At 33.5% G+C, this 17,846-nt stretch overlaps 1 long non-coding RNA gene across 2 annotated transcripts; it reads right to left on the bottom strand.

Annotated features, from left to right (window-relative positions):
- Positions 1-5,346: 5,346 nt before the first annotated feature.
- Positions 5,347-11,231, bottom strand: LOC311080744. Of its 2 annotated transcripts, XR_014605699.1 has the most exons (6): positions 10,835-11,231; positions 10,479-10,588; positions 10,340-10,383; positions 9,171-9,235; positions 7,482-7,583; positions 5,347-5,693 (listed from the first exon to the last, which is right to left on the bottom strand). It is a non-coding gene; the product is annotated as an uncharacterized lncRNA (long non-coding RNA). The 2 variants fall into 2 exon arrangements; XR_014605700.1 differs by lacking the exon at positions 7,482-7,583 and having other exon boundaries at positions 10,835-11,064.
- Between the last annotated feature and the right edge of the window lie 6,615 nt (positions 11,232-17,846).

Here is a 17,846-nt window from a genome sequence, read left to right as displayed (position 1 = left end):
TCTGACCACTGGCCGTAGAACGGTCTGCCCTCGAGCAGCGCTCCCCATCCCGAGGTGGAGGCATCCGTAGACACCACCTTCACACTCGAAGAAGTCCCCAGGCTTACACCTGACTGGTACCAGTCGATCGCTCTCCAAGGTTTCAGAGCTGAGACGCATTTCTGATCGACCTTGAGGCGAAAAAGACCGGAGGTCCACGCTCGGCGCGGTACTCGCGCTTTCAGCCAGAACTGCAGTGGGCGCATGCGAAGCATACAAAAATACAACATGATTTAAAAGATTAAATATTTCAGAAATCCTTGTAAAGAGTTGCAGAATGCCTTTAGCGCATTCAAATGTATTGAGTTAAAATTAAAACGTGATATCAATATCGCATTACCGAATTCAGGGATGTTTAATAGCTTCAATAGTTATCAAGCACCAGCTGATTTAAGTTTTTCTACAAACAAAAGTAATTTTCTGATAAATCATTGTACACATACATGTGTTTTGTTGTATGCACAGATTTTGAGGGTCGCTTATAGAAAGATGTGTCCTTGTCTTTGTTTCCCGGTATTTTTAAAAACATACCTAGATCTACATAGATGTTTTACACGATATGTCAGAGAACCTTGTGCGGCATTCTATATCCGCATAAAGGGTTAAAATGTAAAATATACATTTTAGCGCTATTTAAAAACTAGGACGGTATAATAATATAATGTGAATGTTTCACGTGAAAATTATGGTTTAAACCATAATTTTATCAAATCAAGTCATGTGAATACTGTTGTATATGAACAAAGAGAAGACCTAGAGTTCACTAACAAAACAGCTAACTGTAGGAAACAGATATCCGGGGGAAAGACTTATTCGATTAGCTTGCGTTGATTTAAGGACTGGTCTTCCTTCTCTGCTGTAAAACAAGAAAGTCTCGACTTACTCTATGTGCAATTACTATTGTTCTTGAAACATAAATTAAGACAGTTATAAATAAGTTAATTTACCATATGATTCAGGAGAGAACATTTGATGAGTAAATACTGATTGCAATATTCTAGAAACTTCACCTGGGAATGGGCTGATCACGGCAAGATTCGCTGCGACTCACTAGTAGCTCTTGTGAGGGTTGGCTCTTAAAAGAGCTGTTGAGTTTGATATTGGTAGATCTTAAAAAAAAAAAAAAAAAAAGGACTAAGTAATCCTGCAAAACAGAAAGGAAGGTAATTGTAATACATTACTTGCAAATAGTCAGTTTACAACTGTAGGATATGTTTTCTGTAAAGAGTGTTGCATAATTAAATGTTAAAAGCATTTTTATGTTATAAGTTCACTGATATGTGGGCATTTCTATGAATAAAAGTATGTCTTTAATAGCAAGCAATAATCATATGAAAATGATTTACATGGAAACGGGACAGTTATCAGCAGTGTAACTGATCTGATTATGGCAAAATAATCGAGTATCTGATGTCATGTGACAAGTCAGATAAGCTTTTCCACTCTTGCAAACAGAGGTAGGTTATGAGGTGTGGAGAGACATCATGTATCACTGGAACATAAACAGACGGGGACCAATTTGCAATTAATACAAACTTTCTGACAGTGTGTGGGACATCCGACTACTTTTCAAGAAGTGGCGCAACTGATTTACAAATATCGCAATAAATATGTACAGGAATTGAGGCAGTAGCCAATGACAGCAGTAGGAGTAAAAGCTGCAGGATTGTGTACGAGTATACAAATATGTACGATTATCATACGGATTTGACAACTTGTTAAATCTTGTGAATTATTAAGACTTTCAGACTATGTTTGTACTGATGGGGCTATGGGTTTTGTGAGAAAAGTTTTAAGAAACAACAAATGCTTGATAAAATGTTTGATTTAGGGTTAAAACCAACACATACATACCATTGCGAATATTTGCCTTTGCAGCTGTCCGTCTCCTCCGTTTACTTCTCCTCAAACAATAATGGGCTGACTGAGTCCGAAAGCCCCTTTTGGTCTTTTCAGCTGAAAAAAGAGAAAAGAAAATATCATTATGTATAATAATATATAGGATTATTTAAAGGGAAAAGTACTGATTTACCTTACAAATATTGGATGTTACATTATAAAGCATTAAAAGCATAGCAAGTGTTGTGGTTAATATGCATTTACAACAAATATCACTTTAAAACTATCAATACTGAGGTAAAAGCATGGTCAGTTTTTTGAGTACTGTCCTTTGCTACACCAATCACAGTAAAACTAAGGTTACTGAGGTTTAAAGCATGGTAAGTTTTGTGGTTACTGTCTTTTTACTACACTTATCACAGTAAAACCAATGTTACTGTGGTAAAAGCATGGTAAGTGTTGTTTTTACTGTGCTTCTACTACAAATACAACTTTGGAAAGAATTGTACTATTTTTAATCTGATATGAATATCTAGGCCTATAGCACGTCACGTGACAGGCAATGTTTAATCACCCTATTTTGAATTAGAAAGCAATGAAACGCAAAGTCTCCGTGGAGATGGCAGATATAATGGCAGATTAATATCCACAAACAGAAAATACATTATATCACACATTATTAGAACAGCGTATTTATTTACTTACCAACATCTGACACACGTGAACTGATGCCAAATATCGCGATGTGCTCGGAACGAGACCTCTTCAGCGCGATTTCCTACTGATAAATTTTACAAATATAAATAAAATATACAAATATAAATTTTATGATGGCAGGACAATGCAATAGCTACAATAACAGAGAGGTTAACGTCTTTATGGTATTTGGTCGTTTTACCTGCAGTTGAGTGTTGTTAAATTCACCGCTGCGTTGTTAAACTCACCGCTGAATGATCACGTGCGTTGTTAAACTCACCGCTGAATGATCACGTGCGTTGTTAAACTCACCGCTGAACACGCTAAACCTTTGCGGGGACTTTGATATCAGATTGCGATGGGGTTTTAAACATCAAAAACCAGTTGGAGGGCCAGATAAAAATTATCTTGGTGCCGCCGTTTGACTCGCCCTGGCATCCACAGAAATATTGAATGTCATCAGACTGTTAAGAAATTAAAGCATGAATAAAGATGAATCTTTATTTAAAGAAGATAGAATTCTGCTTTTGCAACACACTAGGCTACTGTATAAATGTTTGAAGTCGTTTGTGTCTTTGGTAATTTACTTCCAATCCATACTTTGAAGCATCATGATTTTAGGTCTGTAAAAATAGAGAATAATAAAAAAATAACTATATGCCTAACTGAGAAAAAACTGTAGGGGTAAATAAAATATACAATTTTGTTTCTTGGTTTAGTGTAATACCAGTTTTTGTAAAGCAAGAGTTGTATTAATGTTTTTTAAAATAGTTTGAGACATATTTTAACTAGTGTTGCATGATATGTTTAATGCATACACATTGTAATGGTCACTTGGAGGATTTACGGCAATTTGAGTTAGAATGACAACAGCTGTGTGTAGAGGGTGTGTCTGTGTGAGATGCGAGAGCTGTGCAGGAGAAGAGATAACGCTCTATCGACATTTATTCTCTTCCTATTATTTGCCTCTTTCACTTTGTGAACCGAGTTGGATGTTTATTTGTGTACTTTTATACGAATAAACCCCCACGCATGTTGACGAGTGACAGCGCGTACGCCTAGAGTTATTATGTTTAATCATTTACCACCATTTAAATATGTAGCTACCTCTGCACGTGTGTATTCTCCTGCGCTGGGGGTGAGTGTTGGGGTGTTAGGTGGACGGAGACTCGCTTCTCAGACCAGTCTATTTCTCATTCGTGTTGTGCTTTCGGAGCTCTACGGAACCGTGTAGGCTAAGAGATATTTTAGCTAAAAACTAAACAAAACTTAGTAGCAAATCGTATTGTTAAAAAGTTTTGCTTAAAAACTATTCACTTTATGTATTTTTTAACTGTTGTTGTTTGATATGTTGCTCACGTAATTTACCATTTTTCTGGTAGGCTACCCAGCTAGAAATTTTTTGTTCTAAAAATGTTCTAAGAACATTAGCATGTATTGTTCTATAAATGTTTTCAGCGGCTAGTTTTAGTTTTGTTCTCAGAATGTTCTTTTAAAAGTTTGGAGAACATTCTTTAAAAACATTATTAAAATGTTTAGTAGTAACATTCTTTTAACATTATTCTCTAACGTTCTTAGAAAGTTTTCAGCGGCTAGTTTTAGTTTTGTTCCCAGAATGTTCTTTTAAAAGTTTGGAGAACATTCTTTAAAAACATTATTAAAATGTTTAGTAGTAACATTCTTTTAACATTATTCTCTAACGTTCTTAGAAAGTTTTCAGCGGCTAGTTTTAGTTTTGTTCCCAGAATGTTCTTTTAAAAGTTTGGAGAACATTCTTTAAAAACATTATTAAAATGTTTAGTAGTAACATTCTTTTAACATTATTCTCTAATTTTCTCAGAACGTTTTCAGCGGGTAGTTTTATTTGTGTTCCCAGAATGTTTTTTTAAATGTTTAGAGAACATTTTCTAAAAACATTATTAAAATGTTTAGTAGTAACATTTTTATAACATTATTCTCTGACGTTCTTATAATGTTTTTAGCGTGTAGTTTTATTTTTGTTCCCAGAATGTTCTTATAAATGTTCGGATAACATTTTTTTAAAAACATTATTAAAATGTTTAGTAATAACGTTCTTATAACATTATTCTCTAATGTTCATAGAACGTTTTCAGCGGGTAGTTTTATTTTTGTTCCCAGAATGTTTTTTTAAATGTTTAGAGAACATTTTCTAAAAACATTATTAAAATGTTTAGTAATAACATTCTTATAACATTATTCTCTAACGTTCTTATAATGTTGTAAGCGGATAGTTTTATTTTTGTTCCCAGAATGTTCTTTTAAATGTTCGGATAACATTATTTAAAAACATTATTAAAATGTTTAGGTGTACCATTCTTACAACATTATTCTCTAACGTTCTTAGAAAGTTTTCAGGGGGTGTTTTTATTTTTGTTCCCAGAATGTTCTTTTAAAAGTTCAGATAACATTTTTTTTTACAACATTATAAAAATGTTTAATAATAATATTGTTAGAACATTATTTCTCCTAAAAGGTAGGATAACATTCTCTAAGAACACTCTAAAAATGTTTTGTGATGATGACCTTCTATAAATGTTTAATCATAACATTTTTAGAACATTATCCCTTTATTCTTATAAAGTTTTTAGCAGGAAGTTTTATTTTTATTCTTAGAACGTTCTTCTAAAAGTTAGGATAACATTCTCTAAAAATACTCTTAAAAATACTACTTAACATTCTTATAAATTTTTTAGTGGGAAGTTTTATTTTTGTTCCCAAAATGTTCTCTTAAACATAAAAAATGCTTAGCTATAACATTGTTAAAACATACAATTTTATTAATCTCTAAAATAAAACAAAAATCTAACAGGTTTATGAATGGCATTCACATAAATTATTAGAAGTTCTGCGTACAGTAGATGCCCAACATTAAATGAAGAACTCAGTAAAGTCCAATGTGCAATCACACGTCTTGACTGCTGTTTGCTCAGAGCGCTCATCATCAGTCTTTGGTTGTCTTGGTTCTTGCAGAAAAAGAATAAAGTCATCTGCATTAATAGGTGTTCTACTGTTCTTCTCTTCTTGTTTTTCAGCTGCTATCCCAGTTAGCAGAATTGAGCTCCATTCTCTGTGTGCATGGTAGAGTTTTTCCTCATAGCCTATAAAAGAAGATCATGCAACAGTGTAAACAAAAATAATACAAATACATATTACATATTAAGATCACAAGCAATATTGACTTTGAAAACTTTCAAAATTAGCCAGCCTAATTATTAATCAGAAATTAATTAGATTAGTTTATTTAAAAGTATAAATATGATACCTTATGAGTATCTATTTTGTTTCTGTAATTTAAAACATATACTTAATCCATTATATACATGTTAAAGGGATACTCCACTTTTTTTGTAAATAGGCTCATTTTATAACTCCCCCAGAGTTAAACAGTTGAGTTTTACCGTTTTCTAATCCATTCAGCCGAGTTTCTGATATTTAGAAGAATGTCAGTAACCAGACAGTTTCTGGTCTCATTGACTTCCATAGTATATATTTTTTCCTACTATGGAAGTCAATTTGGCCAGAAACTGTCTGGTTACTGATATTCTTCCAAATATCAGAAACTCGGCTGAATGGATTCGAAAACGGTAAAACTCAACTGTTTAACTCTGGGGGAGTTGTAAAATGAGCCTATTTCCAAAAAAAGTGGAGTATCCCTTTAATAACACAACTAGAGGCTAAATTATTTTAACAAACTACAAACTTGGCTTGAGAAGTGTGAACCTCGAACTCAGGTAGCCTTGAGCACAGCTGCAGCATGTCACAGCACTGCCCACGATGCTTTTGCTCTGATGTAACAGCTCATTTTCATCAGTTATATTGTCTATGGATTGTTACATTTCTTACAGATTTCTGCTTGTTTTAAATCAGATACAGATAAAGTAGTACTGCATTTGAGATAGAACAATTTCTAGTGTGATTTAATCATACCTGTGAATCGTCTCTTTGCTATTAGCTAAGCTGTAAGTTTTAGTTACTTCAAAAGCAGAAAGAAAAATATGCTATAACTTCTGTTTCTTATTGAGAAATCACAGGACAGTGTTGACACTAACTTTTTGTGCTCCAGTAGGTTTCTGTGTGCGCACAATCTGCATGTTAAATGTGAGCTACTGTCTGTGCATATGAAAGCTTGTTTCCGCCATGGAATACAATTTTTAAAAAAGGTAATTGCGAATCACAATTCAAACTTTTTTTTCTCAGAAGTGCGAGATATAAACTCGCAATTGGCCGTTTGAAAGTCAGAATCACAGGATAAATTAGTAAAACCTGAGAAAAAAAAGCAATTCTGGCTTATTTTTTTTTTGCTGTCGTTTCTATATGAGAACATTAATGCACTTCATCAATACAGCTGCTCTGAGAGTCACTTCAGCAGCATTTTAGCTTCATTTGAGAAAAACTATCATCATATCATAAAACACAGAGAAACTCAAAGGTCTACACGGCAATCCGTCAAATAAAAGTTTGGTTTAACCTTTGAAGAACGTTTTGCTTAAATCATTACATTTTAAATAATTGGTTATAGCAATTTAATTAAACCATTCAAATGGAATCAAGAAAACAAAAAAAAATTTACTTTTGGGAGATGCGAGAGCGAAGTAGTCCAGTGATAATTAACAGGCAGCCATGGTTAATGCAATTTGCAAAGACCCGCCCCCTTTAGTTACTGTTGCTATGTCCAACAAGCCATGGCGCTCTCACGCCACACATCATATTGTCACGCAATGAAAAATACATTGCGGATCACAGAAAAAACGCTGAAACGTTTAAACGCAGAGACAAGACAGAGCAGGTTACTTTTGATATGAAAGTTGAAACAAAGTCTCAACGTTTAATTTGTGTAATTTTTTTTAAAAAATATATTTTTGGTAAAATAAAAATGTAAAAAATACCTGTCAATCAAACTCCCTCGAAGGGTGAATTCTGAGGGGAGTAAAAAAGACAGCTCACAATTCTGATATTTTCTTGCAATTGTGTGTTCTTGCCTCACAATTCTGAGAGAAAAAAAAAAACTGTAATTTTACTGATGGAAACAGACAGTAAAAAAGTGGACTTCAAAGATTTCTTATTCTGTAGCTCCCTGTGGGATTTTTTTGACAAGTCCATAAAAATGCATCCATCCATGATAAAAGTACTCCACACGGCTCTGGCAGGTTAATAAAGGCGAAAGGTGAAGCGAAGTGATGCGTTTGTGTAAGAAACATATCCATATTTTATATTTTAGGGCTGGGAATCGATTAAAAAAAGTAACTGATTATTTACACAATTTGCTGTAATTAAATGCAATTAATTGCATTTCCCCCAAGCTTGTAATCATCAATATTTAAACTTAGAATAACCTAATTAAACAACAAAAAGGAAAAAAAGGAACAGAAAATAGCCCTGTATTAAAATAATATTAAACATCAATATATCAATATATTATTATTTTCAATAATCAATCAACATAATAAATTTAACAATTTATTATTATAATTTTTTTTTTCTAATTATCAAAATAAAACATAGTCCTACAAAGCTATTATTACAAGAGCATGTGATCAGAGCAGGTAATTTTACCATTGTTGTCAGCATGACTATACCAGCTCAGTAGGGCTATTTCACAGAAGTCTACTACTGAGAAATTTCACGTTATTTGACTTTGCTTTCCAGTGCATGATCGGTACATGATTGGAGCGTTTGGGCCGTTAACGACAGAGCAGAACGCGCAAGCGCAAACACGGAGCAGAACATTGAGCAAAGAGCTCAATGTTTGCTCAGTGTTGTGTGTGTGTGTCAGTGCGCCGACACACACACACGGAATGGAGAGCGCGGAGCGGAAAAGACCCGGTCATGAAAGCTGCGCGAGAATAAAACCTGATCGCCGAACACGGAGGGGCGGGACGGCATATTTTGCAGCCTTTTCCGCAACAGGAAGTCATTAAAATGAGGCAAAAAAAGTGCTGCGTTAATTGCATTTTTTTTATAAACTCGTTAAGCATCTCAAATTAATCGCGAAGATTAACGTGTTAATTCCCCCAGCCCTACCATATTTATAATTTTATCGACTTAAATAACTAGCTTCCAGCAGACAGCCATATGCAAGTCAAATTACGCCCAAAGAGTTAGTCAACGCATCGATACGCATATGCGCCTGCAAGGCTACGCATCACTACACTTCGGCCGCCATATGCGTCTATGAGTAGAAAAATGTGTCGTCCCAGTTTTTGATACGCGACGCACCGTTGTATGCAATACTATGCGTTGTTGGTGGGGGCAAAACTGCAAGTTGCTTGCGTCCGACGTGTTGACTATAAAAGGCTCTTGTCGGTGCATGACATAGGAGTAGCATAAGCTTTGACGGCTCTCGCGGTTCAAACAAACAGGGCTAGGCAATAAATTCAAGCTCCTCCCACATTTCTCTTTATATGATTCTCTTTAATGATAATTTTTCTAAAAATCTCTGTGGAAAGAAAGTCAGATATAAATCTGGGACAGATATAAATCTGGCACGAGGGAGAAAAAAATAGATCATTTTTATTTTGGAGTGCATTGTGCGTTTAAAATTGACTACGGTTTTATAAAATGCAGTGGATACTTACTAGTGATGGACTTGTTTCTCTGTTGGTGCCTGTTCTGCTCCGTAAACATTGGTCCAATGCTTGATCTTAAGAAAATGTAAAAAGTGTGTTAATGTGTGTTAACAGACTATTGATCTGGGTGACATAGGACCATTTTTTATGTTTTCCTTAAGTGTTAGGCTATATAAATCTGGAGAACCCTTACTAACATTAACCATGGTTTTGCTACACTAACTAAATGGTAATAAATTATTGTAATCAATCCACCATAAAAATATTGTTTCTACACTTTACTATAATAAAAACCATGGTTAATTTAGCAAAGGACCCTGGGAACATGTCCTAAAAAGAACAGCTCATCCAAAAAATAGACTCTCTATCGTTATTTACCAGTACTCCATGTTGTTCCAAAACTGTATGAATTTATTTTGTATAACCTTAATTAAGATATCTTGAGAAATGACTTCACTGTTTTTTTTTTTTTTTTTCATAAAATGGGTTCCAATGTTGTTTAATTCCCAACATTCTTGTGTTTCAGAGAAGTAAGTCATACAGGTTTGAAAATAATTTCATTTTGAAAGGACATTTATGTTATGTATAAAGACACAATGTTCTCAGTTCCCTCATTGTAAAGCTCCTATGCTGAGGTTTATTTTATTTTATTTTTTCAAAATGTTGCAAGTAAAATGTTCTAATTGTGTTAACTTGTCACATTAGAAGAACGTTTTATGAAGAACATTCAACATCTCATCTCTCAATGATATCCTCAAAACATTTCCCTAACGTGACAGAGAGAATGTTCTTCTTTTGTTATCATGAAACATTGGGACAATGTTATATTGAGATCATTGTACAACTTTAACTTTAGCAACATTCCCAAAATATGCTCAAAATGTTGCAAGTAGAATGTTCTTCTTTTGTTATCATGAAACATTGGGAACATTTGTTTCCATAAAATGGGTTCCAATGTTGTTTTATTCCCAACATTCTTGTGTTTCACAGAAGTCATACAGGTTTGAAAATAATTTCATTTTGAAAGGACATTTATGTTTGGGTCAGCTAGGCCCATAAAAACTCATATCAAGAAGACAGGTACAATTTTGACTGGAGGGTTTGGACCAGTGTGCCTTTGAGCAGAGTTTACATGTTCTGCCTCTATTTCACGTGTATTTTACTATGACAATACTCACCGCAACTGAAGATCATGTGGCTGGATAATTTATTCCCAAAATTCCTGGATAATGGGAAACACACACATACAGCAATATTATTAGCTATTTGTATTTACTTACTAAAAGAGACATAAAAAGCTTGCAAATTTTTACTCACCAGCTCAAAAACATATTATGATGATGACTCATCATTTTGACGGTAACGTTAGGCCGATATCCCGCGATCATTCAAAAGCCTAGTTTTCATAGTGTGGGTCGAGTTCCTCTCTGTATAAAGACACAATGTTCTCAGTTCACTCATTGTAAAGCTCAGACTATGCTGAGGTTTATTTTTATTTATTTTTATCAAAAACTAACTTAGCTGACAATATTTAGCCTAACGTTACACATGCAGCCTGAAACATTGACATAATATCGATATTGCTCTAGTCGCATTTAAAATTAGCTTCTCAATTTAACACACTATATTTTGATGTAGCAGAATGTATTTTTATATAAAATAAAGTTATTTACCTTCCGCAGATTGCAATATGTCCGTTACACGTAGGCTACGTTGTTAAAATTCGTTGTCCATTTACATCCCGCAACTCGCTCAAAATAAAAATGTAACAGTACGATGCAAAATAATCCATGTTTTAAACAATGTAAAAGCCACAGAACCGAAGGAGGCTAGTACTGAAGATCCTCCCGAGCAGCAGCAGCGCGCACACACACACACTCTCACTCTAAAACAGACGAATATTCAAACTTCAAACTTGACCAGTAAAAGGCGCGCATAGCTGCCATTGGCCAGATTCCTGGATGACAGTCTGAATAGCCAATCATGCTCAAAACAACTCGAAGAGACAGCCAATAATGTGGTAACATTGCAATTACAGGAAAAGATTACATGTTTTAAAAGAAAGAATATGAAAAAAATGTGCACAGCTATTTATTTAGTTGTATTTGTAAGCTGGCTGTTATATTTAATCAATTGGTTAAATGGTGTCTTCATTGCAGTGCATGATAAAAAATAAATAAACTTACAATAACATATAAATAATAATAATAAATTACACAAATAATATATACCATGTATAACAACATATATTTACCACTGCTCTGCCAAACAGCAGTTTAAAAGAGCAAACATATTATATATTAAACAGAGCAAACATTGCATATGTATAGGCTATTCATATACAATTCTGTATACCTACCTACATGAAAAACTAATGGATTGGTATCATGGTAACATTAGAGATACATTCATGTGACCCATAATGATCCTTTTGCACTTTAACAAAATATTGACCTTTCCTTTAGAAACACTCTTATGCCTAATAATGTCAACTTGCTTTTCACCCTGTGTGGCACTGTTACACAACCTGTTGGTTTAGGGTAAATCCTCTGTCCAACACAACACTTTGGTAACATTGGCATAATTCTATACAAGTTGCAACATATACCCCGGGTTTCACAGGCAAGGTTTAAGCCTGTAGTCCCAGACTAAAATGCACGTTTGAGCTGTTTTACCTGAAAGCAACTTGCACTGACATATCTTAAAATATGTCGGTGCCATTATTTTGTCTCAAGATGCACACCAGTAATGTTTCTTTTTCTTTTTTCTAAGGCACATTTTTAAAAGCTAATTAAATGCACTAAGGCCTAATCCTGGCTTAATCTAAACTCTGTGAAACCGGGTCTGGGTTAGAAATTAAGGGTTAAGGTTAACCCTAACTCTAACCCTAACCCTTGTCTACAGACTTTTATTTAACAGCATGGATACTCCAAGGTGTTGACTGCAGTGGTTAGGCCTTTAGCGTTGATACAGGACGAATAACTTCTTACTGTGACAGTCTGTAATGTATTTTAGCAAAGAGTGTTTGTATGGATTGTCCCTAATTAAGCTAGAGCTATTGGTGCATTCAAGTCATGTCATAAAGATCGTATTTACAAGTTGAACGCCACCACAATGATGAGAATATGAGTAGGAAGCTCAGGATTTTCTTTAACCCCGATCTTGAAGAGTTAGGGGTGTGTCAGTGGGAAACATTGTGGGATACCACTATACTTAGGTATTCAGCAGTGACAATGAAGTAAGCTAATGCCTGCACAAAATATGATAGCATTAATATGTAACAGAATAATATGTGATGATAAAGTTTACAGTGGCTTCATTAATTTAAAACATTAAACAAAATTGTAAAACCTCATGAATACAAACTTCCCAGGAGGACTTAAATGCACCATATGTTCCATCGTGAACCCTGTTGGCCTGCTGTCAGACCAGCAAGCTCAATTTAACAATAATTGTGTAGTTTGATTGCTAAATGTTACATTTAAAATGTTCTAGTTTTGTTAACACGTCACATTACAAGAATTTTTTTTAAAAACACTCATCATCTCAGGTCTCAGTGATATCCTCAAAACATTTTACGAACATTGATTTGATAATGTTCCTCCTCTGTTATTATGGAACATTGTGCCAATGTTTTACTGAGAACATTATATAATCTGTTATCTCAACAACATCCTCAAAACATCCTTAAAATGTTGCAATTAAAATGTTCTAATTGTGTTAACACATAACATTACAAGAACGTTTTATAAAGAACATTCAACATCTCATCTCTCAATGATATCCTCAAAACATTTTCCTAATGTGACAGAGAGAATGTTCTTCTTTTGTTATGACAAAACATTGGGACAATGTTATATTGAGATCATTGTACAAACTTTAACTTTAACAACATTCCCAAAATATGCTCAAAATGTTGCAAGTAGAATGTTCTTCTTTTGTTATCATGAAACATTGGGACAATGTTATATTGAGATCATTGTACAAACTTTAACTTTAGCAACATTCCCAAAATATGCTCAAAATGTTGCAAGTAAAATGTTCTAATTGTGTTAACTCGTCACATTAAAATAACGTTTTATAAAGAACAATAAACATCTCATCTCTCAATGGTATCCTCAAAACATTTTCCTAATGTGACAGAGAGAATTGTTCTTCTTTTGTTATGACAAAACATTAAGACAACGTTATTTTGAGATCATTGTACAAACTTTAACTTAAACAACATTCCCAAAATATGCTCAAAATGTTGCAAATAAAATGTTATAATTTTGTTAACTCGTCACATTAAAATAACGTTTTATAAAGAACAATAAACATCTCATCTCTCAATGGTATCCTCAAAACATTTTCCTAATGTGACAGAGAGAATTGTTCTTCTTTTGGTTTTATGAAACATTGGGACAATGTTATATTGAGATCATTGTACAAACTTGAACTTTAATAACATTCCCAAAATATCCTCAAAATGTTGCAAGTAGAATGCTCTTCTTTTGTTATCATGAAACATTGGGACAATGTTATTTTAAGATCATTGTCCAAACTTTAACTTTAACAACATTCCCAAAATATGCTCAAAATGTTGCAAATAAAATGTTCTAATTGTGTTAACTCGTCACATTAGAAGAACGTTTTATGAAGAACATTCAACATCTCATCTCTCAATGATATCCTCAAAACATTTTCCTAACGTGACAGAGAGAACGTTCTTCTTTTGTTTTTATGAAACATTGGGACAATGTTATATTGAGATCATTGTACAAACTTTAACTTTAACAACATTCCCAAAATATGCTCAAAATGTTGCAAGTAGAATGTTCTTCTTTTGTTATCATGAAACATTGGGACAATGTTATATTGAGATCATTGTACAAACTCTAACTTTAGCAACATTCCCAAAATATGCTCAAAATGTTGCAAGTAGAATGTTCTTCTTTTGTTATCATGAAACATTGGGACAATGTTATATTGAGATCATTGTACAAACTTTAACTTTAACAACATTCCCAAAATATGCTCAAAATGTTGCAGGTAAAATGTTCTAATAGTGTTAACTCGTCACATTAGAAGAACGTTTTATAAAGAACAATAAACATCTCATCTCTCAATGATATCCTCAAAACATTTTCCTAACGTGACAGAGAGAACGTTCTTCTTTTGTTATGACAAAACATTAAGACAACGTTATTTTGAGATCATTGTACAAACTTTAACTTTAACAACATTCCCAAAATATGCTCAAAATGTTGCAAGTAAAATGTTCTAATTGTGTTAACTCGTCACATTAGAAGAACGTTTTATAAAGAACATTCAACATATCATCTCTCAATGATATCCTCAAAATATTCTACAAATGTGACAGAGAGAATGTTCTTCTTTTGTTTTTATGAAACATTGGGACAATGTTATATTGAGATCATTGTACAAACTTTAACTTTAACAACATTCCCAGAATATGCTCAAAATGTTGCAAGTGGAATGTTCTTCTTTTGTTATCATGAAACATTGGGACAATGTTATATTGATATCATTGTACAAACTTTAACTTTAGCAACATTCCCAAAATATGCTCAAAATGTTGCAAGTAAAATGTTCTAATTGTGTTAACTCGTCACATTAGAATAACGTTTTATAAAGAACAATAAACATCTCATCTCTCAATGATATCCTCAAAACATTCTACAAATGTGACAGAGAGAACGTTCTTCTTTTGTTATGACAAAACATTAAGACAACGTTATTTTGAGATCATTGTACAAACTTTAACTTTAACAACATTCCCAAAATATGCTCAAAATGTTGCAAATAAAATGTTATAATTTTGTTAACTCGTCACATTAAAAGAACGTTTTATAAAGAACAATAAACATCTCATCTCTCAATGATATCCTCAAAACATTTTCCTAATGTGACAGAGAGAATGTTCCTCTTTTGTTTTTATGAAACATTGGGACAATGTTATTTTGAGATCATTGTACAAACTTTAACTTTAACAACATTCCCAAAATATGCTCAAAATGTTGCAGGTAAAATGTTCTAATTGTGTTAACTCGTCACATTAGAAGAACGTTTTATAAAGAACAATAAACATCTCATCTCTCAATGATATCCTCAAAACATTTTCCTAACGTGACAGAGAGAACATTCTTCTTTTGTTATGACAAAACATTAAGACAACGTTATTTTGAGATCATTGTACAAACTTTAACTTTAACAACATTCCCAAAATATGCTCAAAATGTTGCAAGTAAAATGTTCTAATTGTGTTAACTCGTCACATTAGAAGAACGTTTTATAAAGAACATTCAACATATCATCTCTCAATGATATCCTCAAAACGTTTTCCTAACGTGACAGAGAGAACGTTCTTCTTTCGTTATAATGAAACATAGGGACAATGATATTTTGAGATCATAGTACAACTTGTTATTTCAGAAACATTCCCAAAACATCTTTTGAATGTTGCAGTTAAAATGTTATATCTTAGTTTTCATATAACGTTATAGGAACATTTTTTAAAATGCGAAAACATCCTTAAAATGTTCAGTAAACATTACATTCAAATGTTTTCTTTAGAACATTAACCAAACTTGTAGGGAATGTTAGCGAAAGTTCTGAGAACGTTCCCTGCTAGCTGGGTATCTTTAAAAGTTGTTCGTGAAAGACATTCTATAACTTGTTTTAAATTATTTAACGTTGACTTTTTTGTTTTAAAATCTGTATGTGAAGGAAAACATTCTTACTTGTTTTACATTTTTCTGAGGCCTAACGTTTTAAATACTACACCTTTGTATTTTAAAGGTCTGTATCATTTTAAAAAGTTGTATGTGAAAGTGTAACATGTCTGTGAAAAAAAGAAAGAAAAAAAACTGTTTGCCTACCGCTTACGTTTCACGGTTTTAAAGTTTAAAGCACATAGTTTTGGACAGATTCATTATTTTTTACTCCAAAACGCATTCTCAAACAATGATTTCTCATTGGGATGAGGTGGATTATCTTATCGAAGAGTGAATAAATCAGTAAGTTAGTGAATATTTGTTAACTTCACTAAAAGTCCCAAAATTAACTAAAACATGAGTTTTTATTTTTTTAAACAACTATTATTTTTTATAAATGTTATTTAGTGTAATTATAAATAAATCTAGTGTTAGGTGGGCGGAGACTCGGGTTTACACATGATCTATACTCATTCATGTTTCTACCTACGATGAGTGATGTATCATATGGAACTTGTTTTAAATGATTGCACATTATTTTTTGTTGGTTGTGAAGGACCACAGTTAGAATGTGAAGGACCACATTCTAACTTATTTCAAGCGGCAGTGGCTCAGTGGTTCATGTAGATTGTCTACAAACCGGAAGGTTGGTGGTTCAATCCCCGGTTCCACCTGACCAAGTGTCGAGGTGTCCTTGAGCAAGACACCTAACCCCAGCTGCTCCCGACGAGCTGGATCGCCTTGCATGGCTGACACCGCCGTCGGTGTATGAATGAGTGAGTGAATGGGTGAATGTGAGGCAATATTGTAAAGCGCTTTGGTGGCCATTGGGTCTGTGAAAGCGCTATATAAATGCAGTCCATTTACCATTTATTTCAGACAACGTCGTAAAATGTACGAATACTAAACCATTGCATTTTAACTTTATACATAGGCCTACATTGTTTTTAAAAAGTTTTAAATGAATGTGGAAAACAAAACTCTTCTTTAATTAAAAACAACTCACTGATCTGTTACCCAATACATTGCTTCACTTTTTTAAAAGTTTAAAGCACATTAAGGTTTTTTTATTTATTTATTTTTTTACAAATGTATGAATGCTAAAGACGTGTACCTATTTTAAATTGATGCAACGTTTTAATGTCTTTAAAACACTATGTAATTGTGAAAGTACAACTTTTGTGTGAGTGTGAGCCAGTTCTAGCCTGTATGAGAGCATATTGTAAATTAAATATAATTTCTCCTGTGACATAGACGAAGCAAAGCATAGCAAATTTATTTATATAACACAATTTATACACTGGCAATTCAAAGTACTTTACATAGAAAGGATTAAATAATCACAAAATGTATTCAGCCAATCGATGCTTTTCTGTGGGTATCCATTCGTTGCAGACGGTAATCCTTGGTGCGTATATCCATCAACAGATCCAAATGTGTCGCTCCATTTAAAAAACCTACGTGATTTTAGAAAAAATCTGTTCCAACACAGGTAAACCTTCCATTGAAACATGAATTTTAAATCGTAGTAGGCTATTTTAAGTGCTCATCCTCAGAAATAGACCACGAACATTCGGGTACATCCATTCCAAAAAAGTATGTAAACGTAATCCTCTGGGTGTTTTTATATATATATATATATATATAATCCGCGAGAAGTCGGTTTCTTGGCCGTGGTTAATCCAGCCCACTCGCCAATAAAGAGAGGCATATCCATTCCGTCATCTCTCCATACTCCTGTATAAAATAAAATCCAATTCCTTTCCGTAAAAAAACAAATTGGGATCGTCCGTTGATTTTGTGTTGTATCGCTCGTCGTTATCCAAGTTAACCAATCTGACTTCTCTATTGATTTAGTCATAAACATGCGTAGCCTACACGCATGTCCTCCAGACAAGTGAAAAGTATTTCACTTGCGCTCCGCCGGCTCGAGGAGAAATAGCGTTAAACAAGGTCCATGTGCATCTTT

The sequence above is a fragment of the Abramis brama genome (genome assembly GCF_963993115.1).
Source record: "Abramis brama genome assembly, chromosome: 4".
Lineage (NCBI taxonomy): Eukaryota > Metazoa > Chordata > Actinopteri > Cypriniformes > Leuciscidae > Abramis > Abramis brama.
This window is presented reverse-complemented; position numbering and strand designations above follow the sequence as displayed.